Source organism: Podarcis vaucheri, assembly GCF_965113315.1.
Source record: "Podarcis vaucheri genome assembly, chromosome: 11".
NCBI classification, from domain to species: domain Eukaryota; kingdom Metazoa; phylum Chordata; class Lepidosauria; order Squamata; family Lacertidae; genus Podarcis; species Podarcis vaucheri.
The window spans coordinates 52,354,218-52,373,762 of record NC_138749.1 but is presented as its reverse complement, the minus strand read 5'-3'; the positions used below and the strand labels follow the sequence as shown (position 1 = coordinate 52,373,762).

The following is a 19,545-nucleotide window of genomic DNA, read 5'->3' as shown; positions in this document are numbered from 1 at the left end:
CCAATTTGCCTCCTCCAAGTGGAAGAAGCCTGGGCAGTGCTGAATGTCACATCCATTGCCAGGTGTGTCCTGCTGGAAATAATACAGTGGTGCCCCGCAAGACGAATGCCTCACAAGACGGAAAACTCGCTAGACGAAAGAGTTTTCCGTTTTGGAGGTGCTTCGCAAAACGAATCTCCTATGGGCTTGCTTCGCAAGACTACAATGTCTTGCGAGTTCCTGCTGGTTTTTTTTCCTCCCCCCCTTTTTCTAAGCCGCTAAGCCGCTTATCAGCTGATCCGATCAGCAGATAAGCCGCTAAAAGCAGCTAAAAGCCGCTAATAGCGCTAAAAGTGCTAAGCCGCTTATCAGCTGATCGGATCAGCAGATAAGCCGCTAAAAACCGCTAATAGCACTAATAGCGCTAAGCCGCTTATCAGCTGATCCGATCAGCAGATAAGCCTCTAAAAGCTGCTAATAGCGCTAATCCGCTAATCCGGCTTGCTTCGCAAGACGAAAAAAACCGCTAGATGAAGAGAATCACAGAACGGATTCTTTTCGTCTTGCGAGGCACCACTGTAAAGCGCTCTAAAAGCTGCTAATAGCGCTAATCCGCTAATCCGGCTTGCTTCGCAAGACGAAAAAAACCGCTAGATGAAGAGAATCACAGAACGGATTCTTTTCGTCTTGCGAGGCACCACTGTAAAGCGCTTTCCCGTTGGCCTGCCTTTATATCCACTCAGTTGCCAAGTGCTTTAGTGACATCACAAGAAACCTACAGCCAATGGCAACAGCTGGGGTGGCATCATCTTCATTGCTTTGAGCCTCACAATGTCAGGTGGACCTATCAGTGATTGTGTGCTTGTTTATTTGGGATGCGGGTAGCGCTGTGGTCTAAACCACTGAGCCACTTGGGCTTGCCAATCAGAAAGAAGGTTGGCGGATCAAATCCCCGCAACAGGGTGAGCTCCCGATGTTGTGTCCCAGCTCCTGCCAACCAAGCACTTTGAAAGCACACTAGTGCGAGTAGATAAATAGGTACCGCTGTGGCAGGAAGGTAAATGGTGTTTCCGTGTGCCCTGGTTTCTGTCACGGTGTCCCGTCATGCCAGAAGCAGTTTAGTCCTGCTGGCCACATAACCCGGAAAGCTGCCTGTGAACAAACACTAGCTTTCTCGGCCTGAAAGCAGAGATGAGTGCCACACCCCATAGTCAATTTCAACTGCACTTAACCATCCAGGGGTCCTTTAACTTTATCTTTGGCCAAAGCACAAACAGCAGGAGAAGCAGGAGAAGCTTAGCAAGAATGTCCATTTATGGCAGTCAGTGTCAGTACTGCAGAAAGTATTGAGCTAGGCCATGGTTTTTTAATAACTTAACCGTCCAGGGGTCCTTTACCTCTTTTCTTTCTTTTTAAACATATACAGGGGCGCCGACGTATAAAAAATATTGGGGGGGCCCATACCGGGGTCCTGCCGCTGGTTCGCTCGGGTAGCCGGGAGAACGCAGTTCGAGGTGGCGGTGTTGGGGAGAGACCCTCGCTCAGGGCGCCACGAGACTTGGCGGCCGGCGGCCTATCTGGGGGGTTTTGGAGCGTATTTCGGCGGAGCGATTGGGGAGGAGGGGGCTTGTTGCCGGATTCTTCAGCTGGGCCGGAGATCCGCTGCTGGGGGGGTCCCTGGGCCGAGTTGTGAGCCCGGCCTGCTGAAGGGAGATCCAGCCGATTGCGCGACGGGGATGGCCGGGGCTCTCCGGCTAGGGCACGCGGCTGGCTGGCTGGCTGGCTGGCTGGCGAGGGAGCAGGTGGGGAGGAGGCGGGGGTCCTCACTCTCTTAGGAAACGCACCCGCGCGCCCGATTGCCACGAAGTCCGAAGGGTGCGTGTGTGGAATTAAAAAGCAAAAACGAGATACGGGCAGGGCAGGCAAAGAGTTTTCCGCAAGAGGATGGAGGGCAGGTTGAAGAGAAAATCACTCAGGATGAGACAGTCAAATCAGCCATGATAAAATGGGCTCAGGATATTGGGTATAACATCATGTTTGAGGACTGGGAAAGGTTATGGACCACCGGAATGAAATTCACGGCATGTAATGCCTTGAAGGAAAATATGATGAAAATGATTTATAGGTGGTACATGACCCCAGTCAAGCTTGCAAAAATATATCACCTGTCTGATAATAAATGTTGGAAATGTAAGGAGGCTGAAGGGACATTCTTTCACCTCCGGTGGACTTGTCCAAAAGTGAAGGCCTTCTGGGAAATGATCTATAATGAGTTAAAAAATGTATTTAAGTATACCTTTCCCAAGAAACCAGAGGCCTTCCTCTTGGGCATTGTTGGCCAGAAAGGGTTAAAGAAGGATAGAACTTTCTTTATGTATGCAACTACAGCAGCAAGAATACTTATCGCAAAATATTGGAAGACACAAGATTTGCCCACACTGGAAGAGTGGCAGACGCAATTGATGGACTACATGGAACTGGCTGAAATGACTGGCAGAATCCGAGATTTGGGAGAAGAAACAACGGAAGAGGACTGGAAAAAAATTAAGGACTATTTACAAAAACAATATAAGTTGTATGAATGTTAAAAATTTACACGATTCGGAAACTATAGCTTCAGCAATTAGATTTGGGAAACAGGAAATTATATTTTAAGTAAGAAAAGGTCAAAATCTAAGGTAATACTATGTTTAATTTAAGATATAAGTAACTGATGAAAAGTATGTTAAATTTAGAGGTATAGTATTTGAAAAGTACAAAATAAGGTACGAAACAAGGTAATAATTTGCTGATATCTTTATTATAAAGAATGCAGGGTAAGGGAGATGCGAGGAAGTCCAGTTAGTTATATAAAAAATGTGTTGAATGGTTGGTTTTCTTTTCTTCTTTTTCTTTTTTTTCTTTTTCTTGTTCTTTTACTTTTTTCTTCAGTGTATGTTTCTAACTTTGTATTTGAAAACTTAATAAAATATTTATAAAAAAAAAGAGAGAGATAAAATCCTTTCGCTTTTCTGGGGCGCAGGGAAGTCTCAGAGCCGGAGGTTGGGGAAGGGACCCCCTTTGCTCTGCCCTCTTCTCCCGTCTTAGATTCGCATGGGGGTCCCCGCCCGAGCTTGCCACCGGGCCACACAAGGGCCGCGCTCTACGCGGCGCACCTTGCTAGCCGCGCAGCTGTCCTCCGCGGCTGCAGAGCGGCCCTGCGCCGGTGCCCAGCCCCTCTGGGCGCCCGCTGCGCTGCCAATGACAAGTGGGCGACGTCACGGGCGGGGAAGGCGTCGCTTTCTTTCCCAATCCTTCATCCTCCGATTCTTCCAGCCCTTTTTTGGGTTGGAAGCTCGTCTCGTTCGCCCTTCTCCTTTCTTCACCCTGCGCGCAATTTTCCTCCCTCGTCTCCCTCCCCCTTCCTTCCTCCCTCCCTCCCTTCCTTCCTTCCTTCCTTCCTTCCTTCCTTCCTTCTTGACTGACTGACTGACTGGCTTGGGCTCGGGCTTTGGCTCGGGCTCGGGCTCCGGCTCGGGCAGCCACAGCGTCGGCGGTGTTGGCGATCGGCGGCGCGGGGGGATGGCCCTCCCGGGGGAGCCGGCGCAGCTCAATGGGGTTGCCAAGGAGACAGGCCGGCCGCCCCCCGCCCGGCGCCCCCCGCCGCGCCGGTGCCCGTTATCGAGCTGGTGCGCGCCGGGCGCCCTATAAAAGCCGCGGACGCGCCAAGCGTCGACAGACAGAGCCAGCGCGGCGGCGGCGCTCTGCTGGAGGGGCGCCCGAGATTATTGGGGGGGCTCCGCCCCCCCAATAAAATTTTTGAGGGGGCTCGGGCCCCCTCAAGCCCCATGGAGTCGGCGCCTATGAACATATACATGGAACTTTTCTTTTTGCAAAGAACCTCACAGGCTTTATTGTACTTAGCCCTCGCAACATCCCAATGAGGACATGGTTTTGTTTGTGGGGAACTGAAACTCAGAGAGAGCGACTTGCCCATACAGTGAATTAATAACGCAAGTGGAACTTGAATCCAGTCCTTCTAAAAACTCTCTTTTCCAATAGACCTCTCTCCCTGGCACACACACCCTAACTTGAGAGCAGGAGCAAGGGGGAGGAAATGCTAGAAAAATAAGTTGCAGCGCCCTTCCACAGAAGGCACTGCCCACAATACCACCCTTACCTTGAATTATGGTAAGGAAAAGGCATACAAGGGAGTTGGGAAAAGGTCTGTTATTTCAGACAGGACAAGAGGCATATTTGTTATTTTAAAAACCCACAGCTTGTTAAAATAACATACAACAGACACAACAAAGTATTCCAGACCAGATCAGGTGTGCATCCCCTGAACTTTTGCACTAACAAATAATTATTTTTGATACTAATGGAGATGTTTCCCTAGAAGTTACAACATTCCAGTACATGTGGTTAAAAAGGTCCTTTGCCCAGCAACTTTATATTTTGGGTGTAGGAGACTTAATGTCTTCTCTATAGAGATCTTTAATTTCAAAGTGCTGTACTGGGCAGAGAGAATAATGAATGCTTTGAGTAACGCAACTAGTAGTTTTCCAAACATTATACCTACATGCAATTACATAACTTACATTAGGCAACCTAAACAAATAATTATGTTTAAACTTTCCATTCTAGTCTTAAATGTCAATGTCTCTACTGTTCTGTCCTCAAGCGTTCCCACAGGATCTACTAAGCGTAACACCTGAGTCCCCTACTGGGACAAATCTCTTATTCACCAGAGAAAAAGAAATCTGCAGATGGTTTTTGAAGGTTAGTTGTATCTTTACAAAGTTGCCTTACTATATTTTTGAATGACCAGATGGTAAACTGGTTCTGCAAACAATTTGTAAAGGCAAAGAATCATCATTTGAACCACAGTGGCTTCATGCAATTGCATGAGGATGAAGAGGGGCACACAAAAGATTGCAAAGGAATTAGGAGGGAATCATAACTTGATATGATTAATGCACAGTACTTAATGCATTGCCAAGCATAAGGCATGGAAGCAAATGAAAGTCTCTGACCACTGTGTTTTGCATAAGCATCTACAACCACAGTGGTTAGACAAATTGCCACTGTTGTACCAAAATTCCTTCTGGCATCATGGATCATGAAATCTCCTTAGACACGAAAAGGGGAATGTGAACTACACAATTCTCACGAACGTACCTTGTAAACAACTTAATATCAAGTTCCTTTCAGAGAGTTAGTAACTGCATTCTAACTTCTGGGAATCCAAATTCAGTGATGGAATAAACTTTTAAAAACGAGACAAAATAAAGCACTCTTAAGATTTGGTCATTTTAGCTTCAAGTCTACAGTACTGTAAATATATTTTGGAGGGAAAGTAGCAAAGTGTTTATTTAGTCAACAGTTTTCCTTATCTAAGTAAAAGGCATCAGACTAATACTATTTTAGGTGAGGAACGTGAAAGCTGACAGAAGTGATTAGCAGAAGGCAAGTCTACCCAGAGGTTTATTTTCTTTTAAAGTTCACTTAGCACCGGTTAAGAATCAGAGGACAGAAGCCTTTGCAGCAGATCTCAATCTATCTGGTTGTCACTAATGTAAAGGTTACGGTATATATAAATCAATCAATCAATCAATCATGATTTTGTAAGGTAATACAGGGGACAAAGGCTTATGGGTCAGATAATGTCTCCCCTTCCGTAAAACAAAAAGTAAAACGTTCTACAACTAATGAAGATAGACAATATCAACATTCTTATGAACAAGCTAGTTTTCAAAGCTGTCTAAACAAGTACAAAAGATTATTGTGCTCGACTGAAAGAAAGAAAGAAAAAAACCAAAACACACATGCAATAGTTTGTTTTTATACAACAGTTTTCTAAACATCGGTGGAAGGGTTTTGCTAAATATTTTCTTATTTCTTATTTCATTCAATATATACATATGCCACGGCATATACCTATATTAAAATGGATGCAGAAGAATACGAAATACTACCTGCCTAACACCACAATCTCCCTATCTGAAGAATTGTGTACTTCACAGATTTGAGTTGCTATGAAAACTGAACCTGAGAGGAAGAGTGGAAGAGAGAAATTCATCTGCAAGCAAGAATTACACAATTAATTATAACCTTATAATACATTAGTATGTTTAGAAGCCACGTGTGACCTCTAGTTATTCTGCAAACAAATGGCTTGCTGTCTCTGGATCCTGTTTTATACAGAGAGAGAACAAATGGCTCATTGTTCTGCCCGAAAATAGTTGCAGAGAATTAAATATTTTATCCCTACTTGTGTCATAAAGTACTACTATTGTACAAGTACTCTACTGTGAAGATACATTAGATAAGATTTGGAGCAAGCAAAAATCAATCATCTTGACATCTAAGGAACCACTTAAGCTAACTGTTCAAGAAAAAGAGCCACATTAAGTCTGTAGCAGCCAGATGACAAATATATAATTAAAATGTTGTGGCACCTTTGAGGCTAACTGGTTTATATGTGGGCTGAGTTTTTGCTGGTCAATAGCTTACTTCATCAGATGCATTAAGCAGACAGACAAGATCATAGGCATAAAAGTAAAAGGTAAAGGACGCCTGGATGGTTAAGTCCAGTCAAAGATGACCACAGCGGGTTGTGGCACTCATCCTGCTTTCAGGTCAAGGGAGCCAGCGTTTGTCCACAGACAGCTTTGTCCACTGACACACCATGAGGCCAGCAGGACTAAACCACTTCTGGCGCAACAGGACACTGTGATGGAAACCAGAGCACATGGAACCACTGTTTACCTTCCCACTACAGTGGTACTTATTTATCTACTTGCACTGGTATGCTTTCGAACTGCTAGATGGCAGGAGCTGGGACAGAGCAACGGGAGCTCACTCCGTTGTGGGGATTCAAACCGCCGAACTTCTGATCAGCAAGCCCAAGAGCATGGGTAGGCAAACTTAGGCCCAGGGGCCTGATCCGGCCCAATCGGCTTCTAAATCCGACCCGCGGATGATCTGGGAATCAGTGTGTTTTTATATGAGTAGAATGTGTCCTTTTATTTAAAATGCATCTCTGGGTTATTTGTGGGGCATAGGAATTCGTTCATTTCCCCCCAAAAAATATAGTCGGGCCCCACACAAGGTCTGAGGGACAGTGGACCGGCCCCCTGCTGAAAAAGTTTGCTGACCCCTGCCCAAGAGGCTCAGTGGTTTAGACCACAGCGCCACCCACGTCAACCTGGATAGCCTATGACAAATCAAGTTTTAAAAGCGGAAGTTTAAGATAACATAACCCACTTGCCAGAGCACAGAGTGTCAGTTGGATGCAGTAGCTACGTATACACAATGTAAAGTTGACCAGCATGATGCAATTAATGAATTCATATTCTAAATCCCCCTATATCATCAACTACCCTTCTAAGTTTTCACTTAACTAGCATGATGCTAGTTTGAAAGTCTGTCTGCATGGAGCAGCTTGAGGAAGCAGCTGCATGGGAGAAACACAAGCTGTCCCAAGTACATTCACAATTACTTGGTGGCAGGCAGCACATTTTCCAGTGAACAGCAGAAGTAAGCAGGGATGTGGCCACTTATCCAAAGCCCTGAACAAGCCCTGTCAGGAAAGTTTTCCTACTGATACAAAGATTCAGCATGAAACTGGGAACCAACTTCAGAAGTGGTCCAGACATTGTAAGTTTTTATATCTGGCAAACAGCCAATATTCAATTTGTATATATTCTCTCTATCGCAAGCCACTTTGGTTGAGTGGCTGGGGCAACACAGTCAGATGGGGGGCATATAAATTTATTATTATTATTATTATTATTATTAGCCACCATGGTGGTCCCAAATCCATCTCAAAATAAATATGGCACAAATTGAAGTTGTAAGCTACCATTAAACATCCAAAACTAATTTTAGGCCACACCAACATCCAAGAGATCATTTTATTTAAGGTGTATCAGTAATGCATCAACCTCATACTTCATTTCTAACCCTGGTGTGTTAATCACCTCTAAAGAAAGGAGACCAGAACCGCTTAAAATGTCAATGCAAATCTCATTTAAAATTCTAATACAAATAAGCTTAATAGAGTAGTAAAGATGCCACATTATTGATCCAGCTTCCAAACAATTAAATAAAGTCATTCTTGATTTGGGATTCGAACAAGAGCAAACCAAGGAAGGGAAGGATGAAGCAGGTGGAAATCATATATTTTAAAAAATAAAGCCGAACACTATCAACAAGAGTGACAACCAGTAGCCTTGGTCACAATTAGTGGTTTATTTACAAGGCAGAGGTTAATTGATTTTATGTCCGCAATCCATTTTCCATTACATGCTTCTAGGGGACAATATGGCATTCACTCATGAAAATGCTAATTATACCGATTTGTACCACGTCAACATGTTATTTTTCTTACACTTTACTGCAAAACCATTTCTCTTTTTAAAAAATTGTGCCATAAGAAAGAATGCGTGCCACCCTGAAGAGATACAACAGGGAAATAGACATCATTGATTTTAATAGGTCTACTCTGATTGCAACACTGGGTTGCTTTTGGCCATGCCCAACTCAAAGCAGACCCACTGAAATGAATGAATCTGAATTAATGCTACTCTGAGCAGGCCTCTGAGTCTGAACACTGTTGCTGCTTTTTGGTTACAGACTGCCCTTCCCTCTCTGCTGAATTCAGTCAAATTTTCTCCCCCTTGTTATAGGCAAGGAATACCATGACAAGATGTTGAAAAAACTCTTGCTGTCTTTCTGTCCTGACAAGCCATGAGGAGCCTTTGCTCATATAATGGCAGTTCAAGTGAAGCAAGCTGCAGGAGAGCAATATGGGGGTCAGTGTTACTGAAAGGCCACTAGGCAGATTGCTTTATCTTGCTGCAGGGATTTGGTATGGAACTGCTTATAAGTCTTTGTACCAAAGCAAAGTTGCTTGCACTGGATTTCAGACATCTGATACAGATGTGCAGTGACCCAAGAACCCCCGTTCTCTTTGTTCTCCTTTTAAAGGCAGAAATCCTGTGCCGAGCTACTCAAGCTTATTAAATCTACCAAAATAGACAACTGTTGCCATACCCTAAGTTTCTAGACCACCTTGGCTGTGAAGAGACGTTTGGGGGTATGTAGACAATATCAACAGAAGCCTCAAAAAGAAAGTTTGACCCAAGTTTTTAAAGGGAGGGGGAGCTAGATTTCCTGGACAAGCACATATTTCTGTCCCCACAAGTCGTTGCGACAGAATTCAATATTGGTATTGTGTTGCAAACAGCTCAGGCAAACTAAGAAGCTATGGAAAATGCATTTGGGTTTTCTTGCCACACAAATAGGATTCACACACACATTTGGCGTAAGCAGTGTTTCTTTTCTGGGGGGGGGGGGACACATAGGTACACATACCCCTAAACCAGGCATAGGCAAACTCAGCCCACCAGATGTTTTGGGACTACAATTCCCATCAACCCTGACCACTGGTCCTGTTAGCTAGGGATCATGGGAGTTGTAGTCCCAAAACATCTGGAGGGCCAAGTTTGCCTATGCCTGCCCTAAACGTTTTGTGAATCTTTGTACTTTTGTCCATTTACTGTATTTATTTTTCCAAATTGGAACTATAAAATGGTGGTTTTCTTGAGTCAAAATGAGAGTACCCCTACACATTTTTTTTAGAAAGCAAGCATTAGGCGTAAGAGATTGCCAGCACTGGTTGCAACAAGAACCTTGTGAAGCTGACGAAGTTATTCCTTAGCTGAAGGCCAGGATTTCAGAAGGTGCATTCACATTTAGTATTGTTTTGGGAGCAGACAGATTCTCTTCCCACAGGTAACTAGTATCTTCTATACTTTTCCAGATGAAATTATTATCTGTTTACTACGATTTCTCTCTTTCTACGCTAAGAACTGGCTGTTCTCTACTCCCTTTCAATAACAATATGGAAGTTGCTGCATTCTGTAAAGGCAATGCAAATTACCACCATGGAACTACTATTGGGAATTTCTGAAACCAGAATTAGTAGCAGTTCAAGCTGCAAGCCAGTTATGAAGCGGGCAGAGTTGTCTAACTGCAAAAGGGCTTAAAGGCTGCAATCCTAAGCATATCCACTTGGAAGTAAGCCTCACTGAACCCGGCAGGGCCCACCTCTGAGCAAACATGCATAGGATTATGCTATAATAATAATAATAATAATAATAATAATAATAATAATAATTTATACCCCGCCCATCTGGCTGGGTTTCCCCAGCCACTCTGGGTGGCTTCCAAGAAAACACTAAAATACAATAACCTATTAAACATTAAAAGCTTCCCTAAACAGGGCTGCCTTTAGATGTCTTCTAAAAGTTTGGTGGTTATTTTTCTCTTTTACATCTGGTGGGAGGGCGTTCCACAGGGTGGGTGCCACTACTGAGAAGGCCCTCTGCCTGGTTCCCTGTAACTTGGCTTCTCACAGCGAGGGAAGTGCCAGAAGGCCCTCGGAGCTGGACCTCAGTGTCCGGGCAGAACGATGGGGGTGGAGACGCTCCTTCAGGTATACAGGACTGAGGCCATTTAGGGCATAAGAAAGTTTTATGAGGGCAAAGAAAGAGTAGGGGATCCATGGGCCTCAAAAGTGGGGAGCCCAGTGCTACTGGACTCTAACTCCCATCAGTCCAAGTTTGCATGGGCAATGGTCAGAGATTACTGGAGTTTTAGTTTAGCACTATCTGGAGGACTATGGTCTCCCTGCTCTGGCAGTGAAGTCAACACAGATAATTGCTACCAGCAGAGAATCTAATGCTTGTCAATTAAGTAGACAACCTACTGATATATATAAGGACCCAATCCCAAAAGTATTTATTTACCTACTTTAAATTGTAGTGAAAAAATATTATTATTATTAAGGTAAAGGTAAAGGGACCCCTGACCATTAGGTCGAGTAGTGACTGACTCTGAGGTTGCGGGGCTCATCTCACTTTATTGGCCAAGGGAGCCAGTGTACAGCTTCCGGGTCATGTGGCCAGCATGACTAAGCCACTTCTGGCAAACCAGAGCAGTGCACGGAAACACTGTTTACCTTCCCACAGGAGCGGTTCCTATTTATCTACTCGCACTTTGACGTGCTTTCGAACAGCTAGGTTGGCAGGAAAAGGGACTGAGCTCACCCCGTCGCGGGGATTTGAACTGTCAACCTTCTGATCGGCAAGTTCTAGGCTCTGTGGTTTAACCCACAGCGCCACCCGCGTACCTATTATTATTATTTATTAATTAAATTTATATACCACTCTGCATCCAAGGAACACATAAAATGACTTAAATGACTAGGAAATTGATAAGACTCCTCAGTTGTGGAAGCATTTAATGACTTAAGGCCTTATCACCCTCCCAATACTTATCTCTAACACAGCATGCATGGGCAAAGAAGGAAGTGTCAGTGTAAACCCAAGAAACAAGAAGACACAGAGCAAAACACAATAATTGAGACATGGGGAAAATACAGTATGAGAGGGGCTTTCAATAATAGCTAAGGCCACAATCCTAAACCCACTTACCGGAGTCAGTTCTAACAAAGTCAATAAAGTTTACTTTTGAGAAGGCTTACTTTAGGACTGCACTGAAGAGAGCAGCTGAAAATAAGGTGACTCAAACAAGCCAAAAGGGTTTACATAATAAAAAATTAAACAAGACATTATGGATATATGGGCAGGTATCAAATATTGATCGGCCTACATAACTCCATTAGGTGAATGGAAATTGAATGGGGGAAATTGTCCAAGAATAAACTTTATGGCCTCATCCTGTTAACAGTATTAGTATGCCATGCCAACAATGTGCACGGCACTTTGCAGAACAAGAGCCAAAAGAAAGGTCCCTGACCCAAGGAGCTTCCAATCTAAGATTTGCTACAGGTGAGTAATGGAGGGAATGGAAAGTAAGCAATGAATGGAAATGAAAAATGCATTTTTAGTTACATGTGAAGAAATGGGGCGGGGGGAGGAGAATCTGAACCTACCAAATAATTAATTAATTTGTTTGTTTGTTTATTATGTAGATTTCAGGGCAGTTCAAAGCATAAAATGTGCACTTTCCAAAGCAATACACAACCATTCCTTGAAATGCACACTTTCAATTTTTCAGTGTAGTTATCCAGCCATGTAATGTGTACAAAAAAATGCACATATTAGGGCAAGGTGGGCATAGAAGGAATATATGAATGAAAACAATACACAAAATGCATTGTGCTAAGGGACACTGCCTTTGCAAAAACATGCACATTAGGGAAACTACACACAAAAACGTGTGTATTAGGAGAAATTCACAGTAAGATGCTGGTTGATTTTTATGAGGATTTTTTAAAAAAGAACTGTAAACAGATATAGAAATGTGGAGAACTGATTTAAGATTGGAAAAACGAAACAAGAAACGAAATTGCCACATTTCCCCATTTCTAGTACATGTATTTATGTTTACTTTCACTAGGAGATGACTAAGAGGTCGTGCCAAAGGCTTCACAGAAAAGGTAGCTTTAAGGAGAGGTGTACCATAAGTGCTCTGCAAGAGGGGTTCACATTTAAGTGGGAAGTGGTGAGGAAAGGTCAAAAAATATTTAAGGGAGCTGGAGATCTTTGGGCAGATGAGGGTGGTGGATCTGGAATAGTGAAAGCCACAGAGCATGAATATTTTGGGATATGAGCAGAGTGCTAAGAGGCGCAAGGCAAGAAAAGGGTTTAAGGGTTAGGAGGAAGAGTTTATGGCATAAACTTTATGCTGCATCCAGGAACAAGGGCATTCCCAGGAATTTTTCTACGAAGCAGTATCTCACGCACAAAAGTGAGAAAAACAGTACCTGTACATTTAACCCATACTCAGGCTCTTCAAATCTACAGATTCCACAAATCCTTAAAAACATACTCTTTTTTAAAAGGCGAAAGCTGGCAATCTGGGGGTTATGGCTCATTCAGGGGGGCTATGGATGCCCATAGATAGCAAACCAGTGTAGGGATTTAAGGATAGCCTGGGATTTTAATGTGGCCTGAATGACTAGAGAGGTGAATTATTAGGAGCTGGGATAGCTCAATCAGTAGAGCATGGGACTCCTAAACTCAGGATTGTGGGTTTGGGCAAAAGTTTCCTGCATTGCAGGGGGTTGGCCTAGATCATAGCTGTCAACTTTTCCCTTTTCTTGCGAGGAATCCTATTCGGAATAAGGGAATTTCCTTTTTAAAAAGGGAAATGTTGACAGCTATCGCCTAGATGACTGTCAAGGTCCCTTCCAACTCTCCAGTTCTATGATTCTATTTTGTTGGGAAAGCTCTGGCTAGAGGTGAGAGGGCTGTGTGAAAACAGGAGGATAAAACATCTCGTTTTCTGAGCTGAAACCAAACCAGAACCGATGGTTAGTGATTAACATTCTACCCTATATCAGCTGAGTTACTGAAAGAGCACGTTGACAAAACAGACATTTAGGATGGGGGCATGACTCCTAAATCAACGCAGCCTTATAGCTAGGGTGGGGGACAGATTTGCCCTTTCATGAGGGAAACCAGGATGTAACACCACCAGAAAAAGGGCAGGTTTATATTTCCATGTCAGCAATAGATGCAGCGTAGCAGTTTTATACAAAGCATGGGGCCAGAGAGGTGAAAAGAGGACACAACTGGAAATGACTCACCAAAAATGGCAAGCTGAAGACCTGACAGAGTCACTTGCATAAGAACAACAACAAATACATAATAGTTAAAATCAAGTTTTTTAAAAATAAATTACATTAGACAGGGAAGGTCTTTCTGCCTCTATTGTGTCCTTCCTTTCTCTGCCTCTGTCTCACCACAGGCAAGAGTAAACTTTAACAGCCATCACATTGTAGCTGTAGGAAACTTTAAAGCGCCTTGTTACAGCTCCAACATAACATTGTTGCCAGCCAATGAGTTACCACAAACCGAAGTGATTCCCAGGTTTTCTTTTTGCCCAGGCAAAATATAATAATAATAATAATAATAATAATAATAATAATAATAATAATAATAATTTATTTATATCCCGTCCATCTGGCTGGGTCCCCCCAGCCACTCTGGGCGGCTTCCAACAAAACACTAAAATACAATAACCTATTAAACATTATAGAATCATAGAATCATAGAGTTGGAAGAGACCACAAGGGCCATCGAGTCCAACCCCCTGCCAAGCAGGAAACACCATCAGAGCACTCCTGACATATGGTTGTCAAGCCTCTGCTTAAAGACCTCCAAAAAAGGAGACTCCACCACACTCCTTGGCAGCAAATTCCACTGTCGAAAAGCTTCCCTAAACAGGGCTGCCTTCAGATGTCTTCTAAAAGTTTGGTAGTTATTTTTCTTTGACATCTGGTGGGCGGGCGTTCCACAGGGCAGGAGCCACTACCGAGAAGGCCCTCTGCCTGCTTCCCTGTAACCTCACTTCTTGCAGTGAGGGAACCGCCAGAAGGCCCTCGGCACTAGACCTCAGTGTCCAGGCAGAACATGAGAATGGCCACACCAGCGTATTCCCTTCATTCTGCCCAATAAAAGTGCTGGAAATGTCTACCCAATGGGAACCAATGTGGTATAATGGTTAGCCTGTCAGACTAGGATATGTGGGTTCAAATCCTTGCTCAGACATGACGCTCACTGGGTAAACTTGGGTCATTAACTGCTGCTCATCCTAACTAATCTAATAGGGTTGTTACACCTGGGGATTGAATGAGAAAGGAGAGAACCATGTCTGCTGCCTTGAATTCCTTGGTGGAGGTCAAGAATGGGGCTTAAGCACAATAAATAATAAATAATGAGTATACTGGTCAAAGAGAGAAAGAAGAACACACACTTGCACAGTCATGTTCATGTCCAAATATACTTGTGTCATAAACAATATGAATCCATATATAAACATGATCTGGGAATAAATCTTGAAAATGAATATAATCAAAATATTCCAAACTACTTAGTTTCCTTCATTATTATTTTTTTAAGTATCCTTAAAACATGAACTCATTTAGAAAGATCTAGCTTAGCATTATCACAGTCACTGCTTCTAGGTTAGGTTTCAGTTCAGAGTAACAGGTACATTTCCATTATATGTAGATATGCCTATGCCATTATATTTAAACCACATCTCTTTAAGAAAAGGCAGGATTTGATTTGAAAGCATATTCACTTCAAAGCATGCACCACCCTTTAATTTACATCAGACTGGCCACTCTGGATCTAGGATCCATGCATTTTGCAGCAGCTTGGAGAAATCATCTGTGAATGGGGAAATTCATCACACAAAAGGAGTCTCAATAAATTCAGGCCAAAATCCTAAAGACACCTCTGTGTCTACTGAAAAGCAAGCCCCAGTGGAGATTACTTTCAGGTAAATGGATATATGACTTACAGCCTTATCTGGAATGAAGCCTCATGAATCTCAGACAGTGATATCTTCCGAGTAAATATGAATGGGACTGAGCTGTTGCTGAATGTTGAGAGTTTTAAGCTAACTGGTAAAAATGCTCATAGAAATTAATGAAAATGGCTAACTTAGGTTAATTAATTTCAGTGGGTAAAACTTAGTTGAATATCACTGAATATATATTCACTGGAATATATATATTATAATATAATCAAATCTATTTTTATGGGGAGGTTTAGCACATACTGTTAGCTAGCTTCCTCTCTTCTAAGCATTTATTTTAGTATATTGTTTTGACAGTGGGAGCTTCGGAAATTAAGCCTAAGGTAACATCTCTTCCCTCCGCCCTGCAAGATCTGTTTCTACTCCACATGCACAAGCAGCAGCCTCCTGCTTCCACGCAATGCTTAGCAGTGCTGCATCACAGAGGCATAACGACCACACCCTCTCTCCCAAGGAAAAACACACACCAAACAAACTACAGAAGTAAAGAAGCCTCCATTCGTCCTTGAGTCCAGGAAATACTGCTGCTGAACAACCTGTACACACCACCTTCTCCCTCGTGACTATTGCCTTCACCCAGAACCAGCAATTAAAAAATTTGCAACTGTTGATGTTGTCCACTTCCGTCAAGTGCACGCTGGCTACTAAAAGATCACACGCTCCCGATTTCCCAGGCAGCAATTATTGCAAGAACGAACCTGGCATCTTGAGACATTGTAAATAAATGGGAGGGTGGGTGCACCTTCTATCGCTTTAACCCCATAAGGAAAATGCAACACATAAATGCTGTCCATATTTTTCTCTGCTATTTGAGTTGGAGAGGAATGAGCGAAGACTCTCGTCCCTTTACTTACTGAGCCCATCAATGGCAGGATTCAGAGAAAACAGAAAACCATCGTTTTCTTTCCAACCTCTGCATATACGAAGAAGACTCGATAGGGTATCATTTCCTGAAAATGGCAGAGGTGCCGATTGGTATGGCACCGCGAGACCTACCCAGCTCCTGCCAGCATGGCTGGCTAGCTCCATCCCCAGAAAGCACACAAAAACCAGCCAACGCTTTCCCTTTTTTCTGACGCTTCCCCCTATTGCCTCTGTCGGGGTGTGCGCGTGTTTGGTATTTGAGACTTCACCTTCTTGCCATGTTATTTCCCATTCGGCACCCCTCCTTTCCCTTGGAAGGAAAGGGCAGCGCCGTGGAGCCGAGGACGGATTAGGAGAAAAAACAAAACACCCAGACTTTCACCCCCACCCAGCCCCCAGTACGGATCATAGGGCTGCAGCCCAGGGTGCCAGGGTATGGGGAGGCCTCGGACTCCACACCGCTGGGGAGACGCAAAGGTGGAAGGGGGGAAAAACCCCACCCACCCCCGTCCCTCTCCCAGCTTCCCAAGAAGAGCACCTTATATCGCCAAGGGCTGAGCATTCTTGCAGCCACGATCCTTGCCCTGCGCCCCCGCCACCTTTACGCAGCCCGAGCGCGCCGCTCCATCAGTGCCTTCTCGCCGCCGCAGGCTGGATAGGCGGGATGCGATTGCGGGGGAGGGGAGGGGAAGGCGGGGGGGGGGCTTACCTGGTCTCTCCGACACCACCCTCCTAAGCAATGCGGGGGAGGAAGGGGGGGGAAGCGTCCCTAACCAGGCGTCTCGCTCTCTCCGCCCGCCACTCACCTCTCCAGACTCTCCGGCAGCCTCCTTTGTCTCGCTCCCTTTCTGCACCGGCGTCCTGTCGCGTTTGGTCTCGGCTCCCCTCCCCGCAGCTCCGGGGATGGCGGAGAGGAAGCTGCGCTGAAGCCGAAGAGGCAGGCGGCCGGGGGAAAGGAGGCGTCGCCGTCTCCGCTCGCTTCCTTTCGCTTTGCGCCCTCGGCTCGGCCTCGGTCTGCCTGGAGGGGCGAAGCCCGCGCAGACGGAGCAGCAGCAGCAGCCCGGGTGGCGGAGGGATGAGGCGGCGGCGGCGGCTCCGGCTCACTCTCCCCCAGCCCCGGCAAGCGGGAGGGCAGATGGGTAGGACCTCCTCCTCCTCCTCCTCCTCCTCCTCCCCAGCCCGCTGACACGGAGCGAGTGCCGGTCGAGAGACGCGTCTCGGAGGGGCTGCGAAGGCGCTTCGGCGGACTGCGAGGAGAACCGCGCATGAGCGGCCTGGGGGGACCCGAGGCGGGGAAGAGGCGCGCCAAAGCAGGGGCAAGACGGGGGAAGACCGGCAGGCTGGCTGGCTGGCTGGCTACGGGGGGGGGGGAGGCGGGGTGTTGTCCAGCGACCAGCAAGAGGCGTCTGCACCACAAATTGAAACGGCTTTATGCTTGTCGTAACCTCGCCTTTCCCCCTCACACACAGACACACACGCACACCAAAGGACTCTGGGAATTGTAGTTTGGGGGGAAAGGGTTCTCTCAGGAAACGCAATCTAGCAGCTGGGGTGGGTGGGTGGGTGCGCTTTCAGATAGGGCCAAACTGGTTTCTTGGGGTGCCAGTCACAACCTACCCTCTGCCCTTTCGGATATATCACTCAAGCTGGTGCTTTAGTTTAAATCAATAGGTGAAGGTAAAGGATCCCCGGACGGTTAGGTCCAGTCAAAGGCGACTATGGGGTTGTGGCGCTCATCTCGCCTTTTCTGGCCAGCATAACTAAACCGCTTCTGGCACAACAGAACACTGTGGCGGAAACCAGAGCGCACGGAAACACCGTTTACTTTCCTGCCGCAGCGGTACCTATTTATCTACTTGCGCTGGTGTGCTTCCAAACTGCTAGGTTGGCAGGAGCAGGGACTGAGCAATGGGAGCTCACCCTGTTGTGGGGATTCGAACTGCCAGCCTTCTGATCGGCAAGCCCAAGAGGCTCAGTGGTTTAGACCACAGCACCACCTGCATCACTTTAAATCAATAGATGAAATTCAGCCTGTATGGCCCTGGTTCTCTCTTTACTTAGTGCCTTCTGGGTTGTCAGCTAAAGATGCCACAGTGATAGCAGAGCCGCAACCGGCAACATTTCCGCCATCAGGTCTCCTGTTGATCCGTCTCCCTGGCATGCCTTTCACCTCTACCCTCCATTAGGGCTGGGTGATATCAGGTTTCGACGTTGTGATATATCACCAGCTCAGCATCTCAATATACCAATATATCACGATGTCTGGGGGGGAAATGGATGGAGCTATGAAGAGGCATTGAGTGGCTTCACGGTTTTTCCCACATTCTGTTTTTGCATCACACATGCACATTGTGACTCATGATATATTGCCAGGTCAAAAATGATGAAATCGGTATTATGATATGGACTTCAAAGTGGTTGTGGATGTAATAATAATAATAATAATAATAATAATAATAATAATAATAATACATTTTATTTATACCCTGCCCTCCCCGGCCAAAGCCGGGCTCAGGGTGACTAGCACCAGTAAAATTACAATGGAAACGTAATTCGGGGGGGGGGGCAATTTAAAATGCAGGTTAAAATGCAATTTAAAAAGCAGCCTCATTTTAAAAGTAGCCCATAAATCAAAACCATAAGGGAAGGGAAGACATAAGGGTCAGACTGAGTCCAAACCAAAGGCGAGGCGGAATATACAGTTGTACCTCTACTTATGTATCCCTCCGGATTCGGGTTGCGAACAAGGCAAACCCAGAAGTTTATATTTCTGGGTTGCACCTGCGCGCATGCGCAGAAGTGCTCTATTGTGCCGCGTGCGTGCACAGAAGTGGCGCCTCTGGATATGGACTTTTCAGGTTGTGGACGGACCCTCAGAATGAATTAAGTTTGTATCCGGAGGGTCCACTGTATTGATATATTGCCCAGCCCTACACTCCATACCATACATTGGCCCTTGATAGCTAGAATAGTTCCCCCTTGCATCCCACCTCACAATTCTCTCTCTGCTTACATCCCTGTCCCATCTGCCTCAAGCAACTTACCCTTCCTTCAGATTTCTTTTTTTTTAATCTGGCTCCCCACTCAGCCATGCTAGGATATCTCCCTAGTCCTCCGTCTGCCTGCCCCCATTTGAGATTTGGATACCAACCAGTCAGCTTTTCCTTTTCGCACAGAAGTTGAGCTGAAGACATTTTAAGGATTCTCCTTCCTTGGAGGTTTTTAAGCAGAGGTTGGATGGCCATCTGTCATGGATGCTTTAGCTGAGATTCCTGCATTTCAGGGGGTTGGACTAGATGACCCCTGGGGTCCCTTCCAGCTCTAAGATTCTATGATTCTATGAACATTCTGTCCCACCAC

General features: G+C 45.2%; 1 protein-coding gene and 1 long non-coding RNA gene across 2 annotated transcripts in view; one reads left to right on the top strand and one right to left on the bottom strand.

Moving 5' to 3' along the window:
• CDC42SE2 (CDC42 small effector 2) overlaps positions 1–16,846 on the bottom strand; it is a 107,168-nt gene extending 90,322 nt beyond the window's left edge. The window contains exon 1 of the mRNA XM_082191690.1: positions 16,724–16,846. The gene's annotated coding sequence lies outside the window, so the exon portion shown is untranslated. The remainder of the gene's footprint in view (positions 1–16,723) is intronic.
• LOC309514507 lies at positions 3,831–6,439 on the top strand. The gene is made up of 2 exons (XR_014212021.1): positions 3,831–5,427; positions 5,985–6,439. It is a non-coding gene; the product is annotated as an uncharacterized lncRNA (long non-coding RNA).
• Positions 16,847–19,545: the final 2,699 nt, after the last annotated feature.